This window comes from Mytilus trossulus, chromosome 5 (assembly GCF_036588685.1).
Source record: "Mytilus trossulus isolate FHL-02 chromosome 5, PNRI_Mtr1.1.1.hap1, whole genome shotgun sequence".
Lineage (NCBI taxonomy): Eukaryota > Metazoa > Mollusca > Bivalvia > Mytilida > Mytilidae > Mytilus > Mytilus trossulus.
In genome coordinates, this window is record NC_086377.1 from 65,889,233 (window position 1) to 65,901,132 (window position 11,900).

The window sequence follows — 11,900 nt, forward strand, 5'->3', positions numbered from 1 at the left end:
GAAAATACACGTCAAGTCTAAACAGTAAGTATACAATTAAGCTGTATTCTAGTATTTTAAAGTTGCATGCAATATGACATAATTATGCACGGGACAAACTATTGAACGGGACAAACTTAAATTGACCTAAAAGTCAATTACAGGAAGTAGTTGGATACTATTCATGATACGTATGGTGAAGTTAAGCTTGGCACTGACACTGTGTTTAGGGTTCACAGTTACTATACCTCTGATCCGATGCATTTTATAGGTATAGATTAAACGTCCCCTACCATACGTATCACATACTAGTATCTGCTATAACTTGTACGAACTGAGAGTGAGGAGGCTCAAAAGTCAAAACATTTAAATAAGTCTAAATATTGAAATTGCTGCCGTCTAAAAGTTCACAGGTTATCAGCCTTTCTTGTTACTGTCTATGTGGTGCTTATATATAAACATTGTATCACTTCTCAGTAGCTAGATAGAGTTGTAGCTTTTCATCAAATTAAGCAGCAGCTTAAAGTGTTGCTTTGAAATGCAATGATTGCCACTTTATTTGAACTTAAAACAAGAGGTGTGCCTGCTGGAAGGTTTTGAACGGAGGAATTTAACATAGAAAGTAATGGGACCATGAATTAGTCGTGTCCTTCCCCTATTTGCGAAAGAAACTCATTTTGTATTTTATCATTTAGCAGATTACTGTCAACAGTTTCAGAAAAGGTATCAATCAAAGGCATTGAAATTCTAGTTTGAACCACATTTTTGGTGTCTATGAAGAAAGTAGTTAAGACAGAAAATACACGTCAAGTCTAAACAGTAAGTATACAATTAAGCTGTATTCTAGTATTTTAAAGTTGCATGCAATATGACATAATTATGCACGGGACAAACTATTGAACGGGACAAACTTAAATTGACCTAAAAGTCAATTACAGGAAGTAGTTGGATACTATTCATGATACGTATGGTGAAGTTAAGCTTGGCACTGACACTGTGTTTAGGGTTCACAGTTACTATACCTCTGATCCGATGCATTTTATAGGTATAGATTAAACGTCCCCTACCATACGTATCACATACTAGTATCTGCTATAACTTGTACGAACTGAGAGTGAGGAGGCTCAAAAGTCAAAACATTTAAATAAGTCTAAATATTGAAATTGCTGCCGTCTAAAAGTTCACAGGTTATCAGCCTTTCTTGTTACTGTCTATGTGGTGCTTATATATAAACATTGTATCACTTCTCAGTAGCTAGATAGAGTTGTAGCTTTTCATCAAATTAAGCAGCAGCTTAAAGTGTTGCTTTGAAATGCAATGATTGCCACTTTATTTGAACTTAAAACAAGAGGTGTGCCTGCTGGAAGGTTTTGAACGGAGGAATTTAACATAGAAAGTAATGGGACCATGAATTAGTCGTGTCCTTCCCCTATTTGCGAAAGAAACTCATTTTGTATTTTATCATTTAGCAGATTACTGTCAACAGTTTCAGAAAAGGTATCAATCAAAGGCATTGAAATTCTAGTTTGAACCACATTTTTGGTGTCTATGAAGAAAGTAGTTAAGACAGAAAATACACGTCAAGTCTAAACAGTAAGTATACAATTAAGCTGTATTCTAGTATTTTAAAGTTGCATGCAATATGACATAATTATGCACGGGACAAACTATTGAACGGGACAAACTTAAATTGACCTAAAAGTCAATTACAGGAAGTAGTTGGATACTATTCATGATACGTATGGTGAAGTTAAGCTTGGCACTGACACTGTGTTTAGGGTTCACAGTTACTATACCTCTGATCCGATGCATTTTATAGGTATAGATTAAACGTCCCCTACCATACGTATCACATACTAGTATCTGCTATAACTTGTACGAACTGAGAGTGAGGAGGCTCAAAAGTCAAAACATTTAAATAAGTCTAAATATTGAAATTGCTGCCGTCTAAAAGTTCACAGGTTATCAGCCTTTCTTGTTACTGTCTATGTGGTGCTTATATATAAACATTGTATCACTTCTCAGTAGCTAGATAGAGTTGTAGCTTTTCATCAAATTAAGCAGCAGCTTAAAGTGTTGCTTTGAAATGCAATGATTGCCACTTTATTTGAACTTAAAACAAGAGGTGTGCCTGCTGGAAGGTTTTGAACGGAGGAATTTAACATAGAAAGTAATGGGACCATGAATTAGTCGTGTCCTTCCCCTATTTGCGAAAGAAACTCATTTTGTATTTTATCATTTAGCAGATTACTGTCAACAGTTTCAGAAAAGGTATCAATCAAAGGCATTGAAATTCTAGTTTGAACCACATTTTTGGTGTCTATGAAGAAAGTAGTTAAGACAGAAAATACACGTCAAGTCTAAACAGTAAGTATACAATTAAGCTGTATTCTAGTATTTTAAAGTTGCATGCAATATGACATAATTATGCACGGGACAAACTATTGAACGGGACAAACTTAAATTGACCTAAAAGTCAATTACAGGAAGTAGTTGGATACTATTCATGATACGTATGGTGAAGTTAAGCTTGGCACTGACACTGTGTTTAGGGTTCACAGTTACTATACCTCTGATCCGATGCATTTTATAGGTATAGATTAAACGTCCCCTACCATACGTATCACATACTAGTATCTGCTATAACTTGTACGAACTGAGAGTGAGGAGGCTCAAAAGTCAAAACATTTAAATAAGTCTAAATATTGAAATTGCTGCCGTCTAAAAGTTCACAGGTTATCAGCCTTTCTTGTTACTGTCTATGTGGTGCTTATATATAAACATTGTATCACTTCTCAGTAGCTAGATAGAGTTGTAGCTTTTCATCAAATTAAGCAGCAGCTTAAAGTGTTGCTTTGAAATGCAATGATTGCCACTTTATTTGAACTTAAAACAAGAGGTGTGCCTGCTGGAAGGTTTTGAACGGAGGAATTTAACATAGAAAGTAATGGGACCATGAATTAGTCGTGTCCTTCCCCTATTTGCGAAAGAAACTCATTTTGTATTTTATCATTTAGCAGATTACTGTCAACAGTTTCAGAAAAGGTATCAATCAAAGGCATTGAAATTCTAGTTTGAACCACATTTTTGGTGTCTATGAAGAAAGTAGTTAAGACAGAAAATACACGTCAAGTCTAAACAGTAAGTATACAATTAAGCTGTATTCTAGTATTTTAAAGTTGCATGCAATATGACATAATTATGCACGGGACAAACTATTGAACGGGACAAACTTAAATTGACCTAAAAGTCAATTACAGGAAGTAGTTGGATACTATTCATGATACGTATGGTGAAGTTAAGCTTGGCACTGACACTGTGTTTAGGGTTCACAGTTACTATACCTCTGATCCGATGCATTTTATAGGTATAGATTAAACGTCCCCTACCATACGTATCACATACTAGTATCTGCTATAACTTGTACGAACTGAGAGTGAGGAGGCTCAAAAGTCAAAACATTTAAATAAGTCTAAATATTGAAATTGCTGCCGTCTAAAAGTTCACAGGTTATCAGCCTTTCTTGTTACTGTCTATGTGGTGCTTATATATAAACATTGTATCACTTCTCAGTAGCTAGATAGAGTTGTAGCTTTTCATCAAATTAAGCAGCAGCTTAAAGTGTTGCTTTGAAATGCAATGATTGCCACTTTATTTGAACTTAAAACAAGAGGTGTGCCTGCTGGAAGGTTTTGAACGGAGGAATTTAACATAGAAAGTAATGGGACCATGAATTAGTCGTGTCCTTCCCCTATTTGCGAAAGAAACTCATTTTGTATTTTATCATTTAGCAGATTACTGTCAACAGTTTCAGAAAAGGTATCAATCAAAGGCATTGAAATTCTAGTTTGAACCACATTTTTGGTGTCTATGAAGAAAGTAGTTAAGACAGAAAATACACGTCAAGTCTAAACAGTAAGTATACAATTAAGCTGTATTCTAGTATTTTAAAGTTGCATGCAATATGACATAATTATGCACGGGACAAACTATTGAACGGGACAAACTTAAATTGACCTAAAAGTCAATTACAGGAAGTAGTTGGATACTATTCATGATACGTATGGTGAAGTTAAGCTTGGCACTGACACTGTGTTTAGGGTTCACAGTTACTATACCTCTGATCCGATGCATTTTATAGGTATAGATTAAACGTCCCCTACCATACGTATCACATACTAGTATCTGCTATAACTTGTACGAACTGAGAGTGAGGAGGCTCAAAAGTCAAAACATTTAAATAAGTCTAAATATTGAAATTGCTGCCGTCTAAAAGTTCACAGGTTATCAGCCTTTCTTGTTACTGTCTATGTGGTGCTTATATATAAACATTGTATCACTTCTCAGTAGCTAGATAGAGTTGTAGCTTTTCATCAAATTAAGCAGCAGCTTAAAGTGTTGCTTTGAAATGCAATGATTGCCACTTTATTTGAACTTAAAACAAGAGGTGTGCCTGCTGGAAGGTTTTGAACGGAGGAATTTAACATAGAAAGTAATGGGACCATGAATTAGTCGTGTCCTTCCCCTATTTGCGAAAGAAACTCATTTTGTATTTTATCATTTAGCAGATTACTGTCAACAGTTTCAGAAAAGGTATCAATCAAAGGCATTGAAATTCTAGTTTGAACCACATTTTTGGTGTCTATGAAGAAAGTAGTTAAGACAGAAAATACACGTCAAGTCTAAACAGTAAGTATACAATTAAGCTGTATTCTAGTATTTTAAAGTTGCATGCAATATGACATAATTATGCACGGGACAAACTATTGAACGGGACAAACTTAAATTGACCTAAAAGTCAATTACAGGAAGTAGTTGGATACTATTCATGATACGTATGGTGAAGTTAAGCTTGGCACTGACACTGTGTTTAGGGTTCACAGTTACTATACCTCTGATCCGATGCATTTTATAGGTATAGATTAAACGTCCCCTACCATACGTATCACATACTAGTATCTGCTATAACTTGTACGAACTGAGAGTGAGGAGGCTCAAAAGTCAAAACATTTAAATAAGTCTAAATATTGAAATTGCTGCCGTCTAAAAGTTCACAGGTTATCAGCCTTTCTTGTTACTGTCTATGTGGTGCTTATATATAAACATTGTATCACTTCTCAGTAGCTAGATAGAGTTGTAGCTTTTCATCAAATTAAGCAGCAGCTTAAAGTGTTGCTTTGAAATGCAATGATTGCCACTTTATTTGAACTTAAAACAAGAGGTGTGCCTGCTGGAAGGTTTTGAACGGAGGAATTTAACATAGAAAGTAATGGGACCATGAATTAGTCGTGTCCTTCCCCTATTTGCGAAAGAAACTCATTTTGTATTTTATCATTTAGCAGATTACTGTCAACAGTTTCAGAAAAGGTATCAATCAAAGGCATTGAAATTCTAGTTTGAACCACATTTTTGGTGTCTATGAAGAAAGTAGTTAAGACAGAAAATACACGTCAAGTCTAAACAGTAAGTATACAATTAAGCTGTATTCTAGTATTTTAAAGTTGCATGCAATATGACATAATTATGCACGGGACAAACTATTGAACGGGACAAACTTAAATTGACCTAAAAGTCAATTACAGGAAGTAGTTGGATACTATTCATGATACGTATGGTGAAGTTAAGCTTGGCACTGACACTGTGTTTAGGGTTCACAGTTACTATACCTCTGATCCGATGCATTTTATAGGTATAGATTAAACGTCCCCTACCATACGTATCACATACTAGTATCTGCTATAACTTGTACGAACTGAGAGTGAGGAGGCTCAAAAGTCAAAACATTTAAATAAGTCTAAATATTGAAATTGCTGCCGTCTAAAAGTTCACAGGTTATCAGCCTTTCTTGTTACTGTCTATGTGGTGCTTATATATAAACATTGTATCACTTCTCAGTAGCTAGATAGAGTTGTAGCTTTTCATCAAATTAAGCAGCAGCTTAAAGTGTTGCTTTGAAATGCAATGATTGCCACTTTATTTGAACTTAAAACAAGAGGTGTGCCTGCTGGAAGGTTTTGAACGGAGGAATTTAACATAGAAAGTAATGGGACCATGAATTAGTCGTGTCCTTCCCCTATTTGCGAAAGAAACTCATTTTGTATTTTATCATTTAGCAGATTACTGTCAACAGTTTCAGAAAAGGTATCAATCAAAGGCATTGAAATTCTAGTTTGAACCACATTTTTGGTGTCTATGAAGAAAGTAGTTAAGACAGAAAATACACGTCAAGTCTAAACAGTAAGTATACAATTAAGCTGTATTCTAGTATTTTAAAGTTGCATGCAATATGACATAATTATGCACGGGACAAACTATTGAACGGGACAAACTTAAATTGACCTAAAAGTCAATTACAGGAAGTAGTTGGATACTATTCATGATACGTATGGTGAAGTTAAGCTTGGCACTGACACTGTGTTTAGGGTTCACAGTTACTATACCTCTGATCCGATGCATTTTATAGGTATAGATTAAACGTCCCCTACCATACGTATCACATACTAGTATCTGCTATAACTTGTACGAACTGAGAGTGAGGAGGCTCAAAAGTCAAAACATTTAAATAAGTCTAAATATTGAAATTGCTGCCGTCTAAAAGTTCACAGGTTATCAGCCTTTCTTGTTACTGTCTATGTGGTGCTTATATATAAACATTGTATCACTTCTCAGTAGCTAGATAGAGTTGTAGCTTTTCATCAAATTAAGCAGCAGCTTAAAGTGTTGCTTTGAAATGCAATGATTGCCACTTTATTTGAACTTAAAACAAGAGGTGTGCCTGCTGGAAGGTTTTGAACGGAGGAATTTAACATAGAAAGTAATGGGACCATGAATTAGTCGTGTCCTTCCCCTATTTGCGAAAGAAACTCATTTTGTATTTTATCATTTAGCAGATTACTGTCAACAGTTTCAGAAAAGGTATCAATCAAAGGCATTGAAATTCTAGTTTGAACCACATTTTTGGTGTCTATGAAGAAAGTAGTTAAGACAGAAAATACACGTCAAGTCTAAACAGTAAGTATACAATTAAGCTGTATTCTAGTATTTTAAAGTTGCATGCAATATGACATAATTATGCACGGGACAAACTATTGAACGGGACAAACTTAAATTGACCTAAAAGTCAATTACAGGAAGTAGTTGGATACTATTCATGATACGTATGGTGAAGTTAAGCTTGGCACTGACACTGTGTTTAGGGTTCACAGTTACTATACCTCTGATCCGATGCATTTTATAGGTATAGATTAAACGTTCCCTACCATACGTATCACATACTAGTATCTGCTATAACTTGTACGAACTGAGAGTGAGGAGGCTCAAAAGTCAAAACATTTAAATAAGTCTAAATATTGAAATTGCTGCCGTCTAAAAGTTCACAGGTTATCAGCCTTTCTTGTTACTGTCTATGTGGTGCTTATATATAAACATTGTATCACTTCTCAGTAGCTAGATAGAGTTGTAGCTTTTCATCAAATTAAGCAGCAGCTTAAAGTGTTGCTTTGAAATGCAATGATTGCCACTTTATTTGAACTTAAAACAAGAGGTGTGCCTGCTGGAAGGTTTTGAACGGAGGAATTTAACATAGAAAGTAATGGGACCATGAATTAGTCGTGTCCTTCCCCTATTTGCGAAAGAAACTCATTTTGTATTTTATCATTTAGCAGATTACTGTCAACAGTTTCAGAAAAGGTATCAATCAAAGGCATTGAAATTCTAGTTTGAACCACATTTTTGGTGTCTATGAAGAAAGTAGTTAAGACAGAAAATACACGTCAAGTCTAAACAGTAAGTATACAATTAAGCTGTATTCTAGTATTTTAAAGTTGCATGCAATATGACATAATTATGCACGGGACAAACTATTGAACGGGACAAACTTAAATTGACCTAAAAGTCAATTACAGGAAGTAGTTGGATACTATTCATGATACGTATGGTGAAGTTAAGCTTGGCACTGACACTGTGTTTAGGGTTCACAGTTACTATACCTCTGATCCGATGCATTTTATAGGTATAGATTAAACGTCCCCTACCATACGTATCACATACTAGTATCTGCTATAACTTGTACGAACTGAGAGTGAGGAGGCTCAAAAGTCAAAACATTTAAATAAGTCTAAATATTGAAATTGCTGCCGTCTAAAAGTTCACAGGTTATCAGCCTTTCTTGTTACTGTCTATGTGGTGCTTATATATAAACATTGTATCACTTCTCAGTAGCTAGATAGAGTTGTAGCTTTTCATCAAATTAAGCAGCAGCTTAAAGTGTTGCTTTGAAATGCAATGATTGCCACTTTATTTGAACTTAAAACAAGAGGTGTGCCTGCTGGAAGGTTTTGAACGGAGGAATTTAACATAGAAAGTAATGGGACCATGAATTAGTCGTGTCCTTCCCCTATTTGCGAAAGAAACTCATTTTGTATTTTATCATTTAGCAGATTACTGTCAACAGTTTCAGAAAAGGTATCAATCAAAGGCATTGAAATTCTAGTTTGAACCACATTTTTGGTGTCTATGAAGAAAGTAGTTAAGACAGAAAATACACGTCAAGTCTAAACAGTAAGTATACAATTAAGCTGTATTCTAGTATTTTAAAGTTGCATGCAATATGACATAATTATGCACGGGACAAACTATTGAACGGGACAAACTTAAATTGACCTAAAAGTCAATTACAGGAAGTAGTTGGATACTATTCATGATACGTATGGTGAAGTTAAGCTTGGCACTGACACTGTGTTTAGGGTTCACAGTTACTATACCTCTGATCCGATGCATTTTATAGGTATAGATTAAACGTCCCCTACCATACGTATCACATACTAGTATCTGCTATAACTTGTACGAACTGAGAGTGAGGAGGCTCAAAAGTCAAAACATTTAAATAAGTCTAAATATTGAAATTGCTGCCGTCTAAAAGTTCACAGGTTATCAGCCTTTCTTGTTACTGTCTATGTGGTGCTTATATATAAACATTGTATCACTTCTCAGTAGCTAGATAGAGTTGTAGCTTTTCATCAAATTAAGCAGCAGCTTAAAGTGTTGCTTTGAAATGCAATGATTGCCACTTTATTTGAACTTAAAACAAGAGGTGTGCCTGCTGGAAGGTTTTGAACGGAGGAATTTAACATAGAAAGTAATGGGACCATGAATTAGTCGTGTCCTTCCCCTATTTGCGAAAGAAACTCATTTTGTATTTTATCATTTAGCAGATTACTGTCAACAGTTTCAGAAAAGGTATCAATCAAAGGCATTGAAATTCTAGTTTGAACCACATTTTTGGTGTCTATGAAGAAAGTAGTTAAGACAGAAAATACACGTCAAGTCTAAACAGTAAGTATACAATTAAGCTGTATTCTAGTATTTTAAAGTTGCATGCAATATGACATAATTATGCACGGGACAAACTATTGAACGGGACAAACTTAAATTGACCTAAAAGTCAATTACAGGAAGTAGTTGGATACTATTCATGATACGTATGGTGAAGTTAAGCTTGGCACTGACACTGTGTTTAGGGTTCACAGTTACTATACCTCTGATCCGATGCATTTTATAGGTATAGATTAAACGTCCCCTACCATACGTATCACATACTAGTATCTGCTATAACTTGTACGAACTGAGAGTGAGGAGGCTCAAAAGTCAAAACATTTAAATAAGTCTAAATATTGAAATTGCTGCCGTCTAAAAGTTCACAGGTTATCAGCCTTTCTTGTTACTGTCTATGTGGTGCTTATATATAAACATTGTATCACTTCTCAGTAGCTAGATAGAGTTGTAGCTTTTCATCAAATTAAGCAGCAGCTTAAAGTGTTGCTTTGAAATGCAATGATTGCCACTTTATTTGAACTTAAAACAAGAGGTGTGCCTGCTGGAAGGTTTTGAACGGAGGAATTTAACATAGAAAGTAATGGGACCATGAATTAGTCGTGTCCTTCCCCTATTTGCGAAAGAAACTCATTTTGTATTTTATCATTTAGCAGATTACTGTCAACAGTTTCAGAAAAGGTATCAATCAAAGGCATTGAAATTCTAGTTTGAACCACATTTTTGGTGTCTATGAAGAAAGTAGTTAAGACAGAAAATACACGTCAAGTCTAAACAGTAAGTATACAATTAAGCTGTATTCTAGTATTTTAAAGTTGCATGCAATATGACATAATTATGCACGGGACAAACTATTGAACGGGACAAACTTAAATTGACCTAAAAGTCAATTACAGGAAGTAGTTGGATACTATTCATGATACGTATGGTGAAGTTAAGCTTGGCACTGACACTGTGTTTAGGGTTCACAGTTACTATACCTCTGATCCGATGCATTTTATAGGTATAGATTAAACGTCCCCTACCATACGTATCACATACTAGTATCTGCTATAACTTGTACGAACTGAGAGTGAGGAGGCTCAAAAGTCAAAACATTTAAATAAGTCTAAATATTGAAATTGCTGCCGTCTAAAAGTTCACAGGTTATCAGCCTTTCTTGTTACTGTCTATGTGGTGCTTATATATAAACATTGTATCACTTCTCAGTAGCTAGATAGAGTTGTAGCTTTTCATCAAATTAAGCAGCAGCTTAAAGTGTTGCTTTGAAATGCAATGATTGCCACTTTATTTGAACTTAAAACAAGAGGTGTGCCTGCTGGAAGGTTTTGAACGGAGGAATTTAACATAGAAAGTAATGGGACCATGAATTAGTCGTGTCCTTCCCCTATTTGCGAAAGAAACTCATTTTGTATTTTATCATTTAGCAGATTACTGTCAACAGTTTCAGAAAAGGTATCAATCAAAGGCATTGAAATTCTAGTTTGAACCACATTTTTGGTGTCTATGAAGAAAGTAGTTAAGACAGAAAATACACGTCAAGTCTAAACAGTAAGTATACAATTAAGCTGTATTCTAGTATTTTAAAGTTGCATGCAATATGACATAATTATGCACGGGACAAACTATTGAACGGGACAAACTTAAATTGACCTAAAAGTCAATTACAGGAAGTAGTTGGATACTATTCATGATACGTATGGTGAAGTTAAGCTTGGCACTGACACTGTGTTTAGGGTTCACAGTTACTATACCTCTGATCCGATGCATTTTATAGGTATAGATTAAACGTCCCCTACCATACGTATCACATACTAGTATCTGCTATAACTTGTACGAACTGAGAGTGAGGAGGCTCAAAAGTCAAAACATTTAAATAAGTCTAAATATTGAAATTGCTGCCGTCTAAAAGTTCACAGGTTATCAGCCTTTCTTGTTACTGTCTATGTGGTGCTTATATATAAACATTGTATCACTTCTCAGTAGCTAGATAGAGTTGTAGCTTTTCATCAAATTAAGCAGCAGCTTAAAGTGTTGCTTTGAAATGCAATGATTGCCACTTTATTTGAACTTAAAACAAGAGGTGTGCCTGCTGGAAGGTTTTGAACGGAGGAATTTAACATAGAAAGTAATGGGACCATGAATTAGTCGTGTCCTTCCCCTATTTGCGAAAGAAACTCATTTTGTATTTTATCATTTAGCAGATTACTGTCAACAGTTTCAGAAAAGGTATCAATCAAAGGCATTGAAATTCTAGTTTGAACCACATTTTTGGTGTCTATGAAGAAAGTAGTTAAGACAGAAAATACACGTCAAGTCTAAACAGTAAGTATACAATTAAGCTGTATTCTAGTATTTTAAAGTTGCATGCAATATGACATAATTATGCACGGGACAAACTATTGAACGGGACAAACTTAAATTGACCTAAAAGTCAATTACAGGAAGTAGTTGGATACTATTCATGATACGTATGGTGAAGTTAAGCTTGGCACTGACACTGTGTTTAGGGTTCACAGTTACTATACCTCTGATCCGATGCATTTTATAGGTATAGATTAAACGTCCCCTACCATACGTATCACATACTA